The 10,696-nt window shown below is 56.2% G+C and overlaps 1 non-coding gene across 1 annotated transcript; it reads right to left on the bottom strand.

The window, feature by feature from the left end:
* Positions 1 to 10,363: 10,363 nt before the first annotated feature.
* Positions 10,364 to 10,471, bottom strand: LOC130043030 (U6 spliceosomal RNA). The gene has a single exon (XR_008795304.1). It is a non-coding gene; the product is annotated as a U6 spliceosomal RNA (small nuclear RNA).
* Between the last annotated feature and the right edge of the window lie 225 nt (positions 10,472 to 10,696).

Raw genomic sequence — 10,696 nt, 5'->3', positions numbered from 1 at the left:
TTAGAAGATTCTCTCAGCACAAGCTGCCCCCAGGCTGCTGAGGTGAAGTGGGAGGGGGGAGGCCCTGCCGGACCCTCGGAGACTCTGCTGTCCAAGTCGATGAGTTATCGACCGAAACCCGACTCCCAGCTGCCCAGCCATTGTGGTTCCCTGCAGGAAACAGTTGTGTTTGGGAACCAGGAGGAATCCAGTCCACCTGTCTGACGGGAAATGAGCCTGCTCCCCCCACCCACAATCCCGAGCCAAAACCGTCCTGTCGTTTCCTCAGGATATTCTCAATTTTCCAGTGTTAGCATAGAGATTGTGAAGTTGTTAATCAGAAAGGGCACTGCTCAAGTTTCTTCACTGTGGTCCAAAGCCAGTGTCCTGGGGAAGGGAGTTGACTGGTCACTCCAAACCTCGTCATTGCAAAGGGAGCTGGATGCTGGGCTGTAGTCTGTGTCCACGTGCCCAGCTCCCACTGTGGGCCAGCGGCGCTCCACTCAGAGCCGAACGCACACAGTCACGCACGTCTGTCAAATTATCTTTGACAGGACGAAACTTATATGGCCTCATTTGAACATTTCAAGATGGGAGAAAAAGGATCATAATCCTAAAAAACAGTTTTTTTTTTTATCATTTTGTCTTTTTATACTTTTACATGCTAAACTTTTCACATGCTAAAGCGGGTTGAGCTTTCCTCCCCGCCCCGACCAGGGCTCTGGCAGCCGAAGACCTCCAGGACCAGCCACCACCATGCTGAGACCACTCTCCGCACACATGAAGGTACTGGCAGAGGGACAAAGCCACACGGGTTCCAGGGCCGAGACCTCCAAGCCTACTCAGATTGGAGTCGAGCATCCTCCACCCAGATCCTCCAAATTCCAGTAGGCGGGGGTCACACCCACCACCTGGTCCCCTGGCGCCATGTAATCCCATCAACGGCCAAGACTCAGAGACTATAAAATCCAGCTCCCGGAACTGCTCAGCAGCCGCCCGACATCTTATCAGAACATCTTTTTATGACATCTTATTATCTCATTCCTACTTTGGACAAACTCGCAGGCTATCGAATGTAGCCTGCCCACAGGGCAGAGTCTGGCAAACTCCCCGTGGCGTACCAAATATGCCAGATACCAGTAACAATGATGGGTCTCATTCTCCTAAAGAGCCTTGAATATAATCTCAGGACTAGGATGAAAGAGACGTTACTGGGGCCTGCTCGAGGCAATCGACGAATAACAGGATGATGAATGAATGATGAAACTTTTATGGAACTAATATTCTATCCACAGTTTTTCAGTATCATTCACTGAATTCGTATTACTAAAACTTTGACAACCATGTTGTCAAAACCAAGTTTTAAAACTTTAATAACCATGACACCACAGAGGTGAAATTACCTTGACAATAATATTGAGTATCTGAGACAACTTCCTTTTAGCTGCCTTCCCTGTACCATCAGCCAGTTTTGCCCCTTGATTTTCACATTTCAGTCAGTGGTGGCGATTAAGAAGGTATTTTTTCCATGTCCAATGGCATGTTTCCTCTGTATGCAGTGGCACGCTTTCTCCATGTGCAGTGATGTGTATATTTTCTCCATGTGCTGTGATACATTTTCTCTGTGTGCAGTAGTGTATATCTTTTCTCCATGTGCAGTGGTGTGTGTGTTTTCTCCATGTGCAGTGGTATATTTTCTCCATGTGCAGAATTGTGTGTATTTTCTCTGTGTGCAGTGGTATATTTTCTCCGTGTGCAGTGGTGTGTGTATGTGTAGATTGGGGCGGGATCATTCATTCTCTAACCAGTCCACTTTAGCATTTGACTGCACACAGCATCTGCTCCCTCTATTCTGTCCTTTATGCCACACTGGACAGCAAACTTGACCAACATCCAGCCTTGGGCTGCATGCCCCGGACAGCATCTACCGGGATGGGGCAGCTTGAGAGCCCAGAAGTGTCCCAGGCTGAAGTGCCACTGTCAGGGCCCTGGCAGGGGCGGGAGGACAGAAAGGAGAGACTCAGCAGCCCAGGGCTGCGGGCGGGACAGAGAGGCTCCTGTTCCCGCTGCTCTCACTGCTGGAGACCAAGCACCAGAGCTGTTCAATGAAGAGCTGTGACACAGAGACCACGCTGGTCAGCGGATCTGACCCCACACAAGGTCCAGGGGAGGTCACGGCCTGAAACCCAACCAGCCCAAGTCTGCCGCAACACAGATGGGAGATGCTGTGTGTGTGTCCAGGGTTCATGGCCTGGCTGCACTGGATCCTGTGTGTTGATCCCATGTTCTTGGTGCCTGGATCCTGTGTGTGTGTAGCATGTTCTCAGTGCCCTAGATCCTGTGTGTGTTCCATGTTCTCAGTGCCCTGGATCCTGTGTGTGTAGTATGTTCTTGGTGCCCTGGATCCTGTGTGTATAGTATGTTCTCAGTGCACGGGATTCTGTGTGTGGATCCCATGTTCTTGGTGTCCCGGATCCTGTGTAATGTTCCATGTTCTCGGTGCCCTGGATCCTGTGTGCGTCCCACGTTATAGGTGCCTGGATCCTATGTGTCCCATGTTCTCGGTACCCTGGCAACTGTGTGTGTCGCATGTTATAGGTGCACTGGATCCTGTGTGTGGATCTCATGTCCTCGGTGCCCAGGTATCATGTGTCCTTCCCAGTCCCCGGCCCTGGGGTGACACCTGCCCATGCACAGGCCCTCCCAGGTGGCCGCCAGTGTCCTTCCTGCTTCCTGCCCTGCCTGTGGAAGTGAAGGCGCGTGTCCCAGAGGTTGGGGTAATGGGGTCCTTGCTACCCTCTGCCCGCTGCTCTCTGGAGTAGAAATAGACCTTGAGGCTCAGGGCCCTTCCTGGTCTCCCAGGCAGGGGTGTGGCTGTGATGGGCGCGGGGAGGGCTGGGGCCAGCTCACAACAGTGGGAGGGGTGGCTGCTCTGGTGGCTCCTGGCACAGGTGAGGCTCAGGGAGGACCCTCTCCAGGCCACTCTATGGGGCCCACAGGGGCTCGGGCTGACCCTGTGTTGGCCCGCGTGGACGCCTCCACTCGGTCCACTCTACTCACGGATGCCCACGCCGCCCCATGGGCAGAGTCACGCACATCCTCTGCTTGTGAGGGGGAGGCCCTGGGCAGTGATGGGGCTTCTGCTTACTGCAGAGGAGCACAGAGAGAGGGAGGAGGGGGTGGGGAGGACCATATGGGGGGGTGGGGAGGAGGAGTTATGGGAGGGGGCGAGGTTGAGAAAGAGGGACAGGGAGGGTGAGGAAGGAGAAGGAGGAGGAAGGTGTGAGGAGGAAGAGGAGGAGGAGGGGGGTGAGGAGAAAGAGGGGGAGCAGGAGGCACTGAGGAGGGGAGGCAGAGGATGGTATGGGGAGGAGGGGAGAAAAGTGAGGGGAGAGGAAACGTGAAGGAGAGAGAGGAGGAGAGGGAGGGGCAGGGAGGGTGTGGGGGAGGGGGAGGACGGTGGAGGAAGACACGGAGATGGGGAGGAGGGGGAGAGAAAGGGGGAGGGGAGGGGCAGAGGGCGGGGGGGGGGTAGGGGAGGAGGAGGATGGTGGGGGAGGAAGGCTGTGGGGAGGAGGAGGAGCCGGGGGAGGGGGCGGTGGCCGGGGTCTGCCCGCACTGGGTCAGGCAGACGGACCTAGGTAAGAGGTGGCCAGGGTCAGCCTGAACAGCACAGGCTAAGCGGAGCCTCTCCTGACACTGCGTCTGAGTAAACAAGGAGATAGTATTTCTGAAGTAGAATTAAATAGCTTAAAGCCCTTTTCAAAAAAAAAAAAAAAAACCCGCGCAGCCCACTGCGGCTTTGGGGATTACGCGAGTTTATTTACGGTGTCTTTGCCATAAAGGAGGTATGGAAATCAGAGCTCCACACACACTCGGGCCTGTTTTGAAATTCAAAATCGGCAGGAGGAGGGGCAGGCGAGACTGTCCTTCCCGGGCTCCCCACGCCCGCCGCCCGCTGCCCACGCCTGCCCGCGTAATCTGATATGACAAATTCACAGACACTGGATTAGCGGCACTGGAGAGAGACTAGGCGGTTAATATTTGTTGATGCTGCTTTTATCTAGCAGGTTTGTGTCCCTGGGCTGTGGTTACCTTGGCAATGCGGATATAACCATTTTCTGAAGCTGTTAAAAATGCCAGGGAGAGTCTCTTCAAAATTCCAGGGCCTGCGGCCTGAGTGTCATTTTGTATGCTGTCAAAATCCTTGATGTTGCGTGCCTCTTGATGTCAGGCTATGAAAAATGCTTAGCTCAATTTAAGCCTCTCGCAAAAAAGGACTAACAGCTGTAATTAAATCATTAAATTCTTGTCTACGCTTCACAGAGCATAGAGAAAATTAACTTCCCACCAACCTCATTTTCTACTTGAACATGAAATAATGATTTTTTGCTCATATAATTACAAAGCTAACATCTGATAGAGTCAGCATCCAGGGGGGATTACCACAGGCATGAGTATTAGACCTCATTACCAGCTTGACTGCAAAATTATTACATCTTGTAATTGGATGGTGAGATTTATATACAGATTGGCCAGGTTTCTGTAAGATTGTAATTACAAGCTTCATTGGTTTGCTACTTATCGGAACTTCACAGAGAAAACAACTGGTAAAATGAAATGAGCATTTCATTAACCTATCGCCTTATCATGGGAAAACCTGTGTTACAGGCGTGTATACATTAACATAAATAGGATCATTCATTCCGCACCCGGCCGGGCCCGCGCGTGCTCGCGTCCGCGGCGTCCGCGGGCGAGGCGGGCGTGCGTGAGCGCCCAACCTCGGTCAGTTTATTTAACCTTCAAAATCCGAGCTGATGGAAAAAATAATAAAGTAGTTATCTCTCTTACAGGGATGAACACCCTCTCTCTATTACTTAAAGCTTAACAGCCTGTGACGCGCCTCTCGGCCGAGCACAGGGCGGCAGCTGGGATGTTCCTTTCAATGTTAACAAAATCTCTGGCCTTGTTCCTGCTCAGATACGGCGGCGGCTGGAGATTGGGCGCCCGCATAAATAACCTCCTCGTGGTGACACCGGGGATCGATCCGGGGTCGTGATTTGATGGGCGCTCGCACAAAGAGAGGCGCGCGGGGCGGGCCGGGCACGCGGGGAGGCCCGGCGCACGGGGCTGAGAGGGAGAAAATAAAATTGTTCAATTACACAGCAAACACTATTTTTCTCTCTTTAACAAGAGATTTCATGGTGTGGTCGATGGCTGGCAGGGCCATCGGGGTGTGCTAATGTCAGCCTGCCCGCACCCAATGGCCGGCCTCGCTGTAATGGAGTTGTTATTGGAGTTCATTGTTTGGATCAGGTTTTCAGCTGGGATCAATGCCACCTTAACACGGCCTGATAAAAGCCGCGGCGTGCAAGCCGCGGCCCGGCCTGCGGAGACGACACCGGCCTCACCCCTGCGCCCGGGGCCTGCTCCCCCCAACCCGGGCCAGGGCAGGGGCACAGCTGGCTTTCGGGAAGCGACCCCTGTCTCCAGCCTTATGCCTGCAGCTCTCAGGAAGCACAGAGTCCCCGGAAACCAGCAAGGTGCAGGTGCTTCTCGGAGCCTCTCAGCACTGGGGGCAGGAGGGGCCCTGGGACTGGGCGGCTGCGGCTCAGCGCCTCTCCCCACGCACGGAGCCCCCAGAATGTTGATGTTCTAGATAGACACAGAGGCGGTGCCAAGCGGGCACGGTGTCCCTGTGGGCATGCGGCGGGACAAAGGGCGCCATGAAAAATGCAAGAAAACAAGTTCCCGGCACCCTCCCAGGGAGCCCGCCCAGCTCCCACTGACATCGGCAGGCCTGTGGGCACCCAGCGCCCTCAGCGGCTGGGCCACCAGGAAGGACACGATCCTGCCAGCAGGTCCCGTCAAAGCAGGTCGGCAAACTGGCCGGGCGCTGGCACCCACGTTACCGAGGCCTGGACCCAGAGGAGTGGCTCCTGGGAGGAAGGGTGGAGCGCCTGGAGGGGGGCGGCGGGGGTCAGGGAGGGTGGGCCTCGGTCCCCACCTCTGGCCAAGAAGCCCCTCAGGATGCCCAGCCCTGCGAGTCTGTCAGCAGTGCCCCCTGGGTGCAGAGGGTGCTGGAGAGGAAGGAAAAGGTCCGTTGATGCTTGGGGTGGAAAAGGCCTTGTAGGAGGAGGTAGAGGGAAGTTGGGGGGATGCGGACGCAGCCGCCTGGGGACACCAGGAGCCCAGCAGGGAGGAGCAGGGGCCCACGCAGGGCAGGGGTCTGTGCGAGCATGGGGAGCACCAGGTCCGAGGGGAGCACTCAACACCGGAACCGGCTGCTGCCATGACTGAACTTCAAGCTGCTCAGTCAGTGTGCATGCACCCAGGGCTCAGCCCTGCCGGGTGTGGGGGTGCCACGGAGCCCATCCCGTCTCTTGCACCTGGCTGTGGACTCTCTCTGCCTCTTGTCTGCTGCGCTCGGCTCACAAGGAGGAATGGGCTGAGCTGTGGGCATGGAAGAGGCCCCTGGGTCAGATGATGCGGGCAGCGCCTGAAGGGAAAGGCAGGAAGACCCTGAATCCTGCCCCTGGCCCGGAGGTTCACAGCCGCTCCAGCGACAAATGTCCCTGCTGGCCACCTCAGGCACGGGGCTCCCGGGGGAGAGGGACACAGCACAGGGGCTTGGAGGCAGAGGAAGAAGAGGAGGAGGAGGAAGAAGAGGAGGAAGAAGAGGAGGAAGAACCTTGGTGGACACAGAGAACCTTTGGGGAGTGGAAGACTGAGGGACAGTGTGTGGACGGGAGAGTGTGTGGGCAGGGGTCAGTGTGGAATGGAAACAGTTTGAGGACGTGACCCAATCCTGGATGGGAACAGTATGATGTGGGACCAGAATGGGGGCTCTAGTTTAGGAGCGTGTGGGTGGGGAAGCACAGTATTCAGAGCAGTTTTTGAATAATGACAATTTACGTTTACACAGAAATGTTTTAGTTTGGGTCAAGCATGCTTTAGTTATGTTAGAAGGGCTCCATGCATTGTGGCATTTCTCACGGTGGTATTTTAGGCTTCCAACATCCCAGCCCCTCCCCCACCGCTGGCTTCTTCCCTCCACCTTGGTCACTGAATCCCTCCCCTTTCCCACAGTCATCTCAGCTCTGTGTTCTCAGGGCTGTTGCCTTTGGAAATTAATTTTCCCCTTCCCTCACCCTCTATTCCTTTCTCTCCCACATAGGAGAGGTCATTCCCTACTGACCTCTCCCTCTCCCTAACCTCACTCCTCATGCTCCACTCATGCATTAATAAATGGTAAGACTTCATCTTTCTTCAGGGCTGCGTTGTATTCCATTTTGTAGATGTACCATAGCTTCTTTATCCACTCATTGTTCTTCGGCACTGGGCTGTTTTCAGGTTACAGCTATTGCGAATCATGCTGCAATGAACATAGGTGTGTAGATGACTTTTCAATATGGAGTTTTCCATGCCATTGGGATTGATGCCAAGAACTGGATCTGATGAATCCTATAGAAGCTCAATTACTATTTTTATGAGATTTCCATATTTCTTTCCAAAGAGGCTTGACCAACTGACGTTCCCACAGCAATGACTGAGATCCCTTTCCCCCACATCGACACCAACACTGGCTGTTTCTGTTCCTTGTGCTGTGTGCTGATCACCGGTGAGAGGACACTCCTAGCTGTTCTAACCTGCCCCTCCCTGGTGATGAGGGTTGCAGAGTGTTGGCTGCGCCCTGTGGCATGGTCATGTCTTTTCCCAGGAAGCGACTGTCCCCCAGCGCTGGAGGCTGGGAGAGGCATTGACTCAGGGCTGCTGAGGGAAGACAGGCATGGGGCCTGAGCACCGGGCTGGCCCTGCACCATACTCCCTTGTGTTCCTGTGTTGGTGACCTTAGACCCCCTGCGACCCTGCCAATGGCCACATGCTTTCTGGGCCATTTGAACCCCAGGACTGTGGACTGACCCCAGTTCCTGCTCCTATACTTTTCACCTTCCCCCGTGACTATACCCACTCCTCACCCACACAATTCCCGTCCACCCTCCAGGGCTGGCCCATGTCCACCTTCCAGAGCTGACCCCTGTCCACCCTACAGAATCGACCTGTCTACCTTCTAGAGCCAACCCCTGTCCACCCTCCAGGGCCAACCCCTGTCCACCCCTCAGAGCTGACCCCTGTCCACCTTCCAGAGCCGACCCCTGTCCACCTTCCAGAACCGACCCCTGTCCACCCTCCAGAGCTGACCCCTGTCTACCCTCCAGAGTCGACCGCTGTCCACCTTCCAGAGCCAACCCTTGTTCACCCTCCAGGGCTGACCCCTGTCCAGCTCCCAGAGCTGACCCCTGTCCACCTTGAGAGCCAACCCCTGTCCACCTTCAGAGCCGACCCCTGTCCACCTTCCAGAGCTGACCCCTGTCCACCCTACAGAATCGACCTGTCTACCCTCTAGAGCCAACCCCTGTCCACCCTCCAGGGCCAACCCCTGTCCACCCTCCAGAGCTGACCCCTGTCCACTTTCCAGAGCCGACCCCTGTCCACCCTCCAGAACTGACCCCTGTCTACCCTCCAGAGTCGACCGCTGTCCACCTTCCAGAGCCAACCCCTGTCCACCCCCCAGAGCTGACCCCTGTCCACCTTCCAGAGCCGACCCCTGTCCACCTTCCAGAACCGACCCCTGTCCACCCTCCAGAGCTGACCCCTGTCTACCCTCCAGAGTCGACCGCTGTCCACCTTCCAGAGCCAACCCTTGTTCACCCTCCAGGGCTGACCCCTGTCCAGCTCCCAGAGCTGACCCCTGTCCACCTTGAGAGCCAACCCCTGTCCACCTTCAGAGCCGACCCCTGTCCACCTTCCAGAGCTGACCCCTGTCCACCCTACAGAATCGACCTGTCTACCCTCTAGAGCCAACCCCTGTCCACCCTCCAGGGCCAACCCCTGTCCACCCTCCAGAGCTGACCCCTGTCCACCTTCCAGAGCCGACCCCTGTCCACCCTCCAGAACTGACCCCTGTCCACCCTCCAGAGTCGACCGCTGTCCACCTTCCAGAGCCAACCCTTGTTCACCCTCCAGGGCTAACCCCTGTCCAGCTTCCAGAGCTGACCCCTGTCCACCTTCCCTGAGCTAATGGTCTCTTCTGAGTCCCTCGTGCCATGTCTCAGAGCTCTTTGCTGGACTTGGCTGTCTGTGTCAGCGACCTTGGCTCCCTGGTGGCCGGCAAAGGGCCTTGTCCTGCACACTGACCCTGTGCGGGTGGCCATGCCCAGCCTGGAAAGCTCCACTCCCGCCCCTGCCACTTCAGTGTCTGTCTCCGAGCAGGCACCTGGCGCCAGTCACATCTTAGTGGTGGCTCCTTCTGAGCTCCCTGCCCTGGCCGCGCCCAGGCAGGGCACCTCAAGGGGCACAGCTGGCACTGGAGAGCAGTCAGCCTGGATCACCTGCCACCCAGGCAGGAAGGGGGCCCAGGTGGGCTGCCAACTGGCCAGGTGTGTGCCCCTCAAAGAGCAAAGGAGACTTCTGTCTCAGGTGGGGTCCCCTGCCCGGGTCGGGGAGTGGTCGCCTGGCCATCCCCCCCAGGCCTTCTTCCTGTGCTCCCCCAAGCCCCCATGAGGCAGCCACAGGCCCTGCCGGGGAGGGGGAGGGCGAGAGCCTGAGGGCCGAGCCCCAGCCCAGGGCTCCGGGTTCAAGGCGGAGCGATACGCACACACACAGAAGGCGGCTCCTCTCAGCGTCATGAAATCAAAATCCGCAGGAGCAAAGAACCAGGGCGTGCAGACGCCTTGGGCCTCCACACCACTTCACAGGTCAGCGTGCGGGGGACGTGCCGAGCCTCCAGTGAAGCTGGGGTACACCACACCCACCACGGCCCCAAGGTCACAGAAACTGGGGGCCCATGGACACTGGGACCCGACCGAGGGAGGCTCCGGAATGAGAAGGCATCCAGGGAAGCTGAACCCACTTGAAGGGGACACGGGGGTCCAGAGCAGTCAGGGCAGCCCCCAGGGCCCCGTCTCCCACTGTGTTCCTCGGACTCCTACTGACCTGTGTGCTGCCCGGAGACATCTCCTCTAGTCAAACAGCACACACATGCAGAGGGGCACATGTGCACATGGCGTGCGCATACACATATGCACAGGTGCACACATATGCAGAGAGATACATGTATACAGAGATACATGTGTTCACATCAGGAGGTACATGTATGCACATGTACACATACACATGTAGGGATGCATATGGGCACACATCCACTTACAAACATTGCTGTGCACATGCAGAAATACATGTATGCACACTGTCACTGTAACACTGTCATCCTGTCGTTCATCGATTTCCTCGAGCAGGCACCAGTAACGTCTCCTTCGTCCTAGCCCTGAGATTTTAGAAAGTGCCACATTCGAGTCTCTTTCAGGGTCAAGAGAATGAGACCCATCATTGCTACCGGTTTTTGGCGTATTGAATATACCACTGCGCAGGGGCCATGCTAATCTTCTCTGTATCGTTCCAATTTTAGTATATGTGCTGCCGAAGCGAGCACAGCGGTAGGGCGTTCGCCTTACAAGTGGACAACATGGCCGACCTGAGTTCGATTCCTCTGCCCCTCTCGGAGAGCCCGGCAAGCTACCGAGAGTATCTGGCCCGCACCACGGCAGAGCCTGGCAAGCTCCCCGTGATGTATTCGATATGCCAGACACAGTAACAACAAAGTCTCCAATGGAGATGTTACTGGGCCCGCTCGAGCAAATCGATGAACAACGGGAGG

This window comes from Sorex fumeus, unplaced genomic scaffold (assembly GCF_029834395.1).
Source record: "Sorex fumeus unplaced genomic scaffold, SorFum_2.1 ptg000110l, whole genome shotgun sequence".
NCBI lineage: Eukaryota > Metazoa > Chordata > Mammalia > Eulipotyphla > Soricidae > Sorex > Sorex fumeus.
Note: the sequence above shows the minus strand (reverse complement) of the source record. Positions and strands in the feature narration are given on the sequence as shown.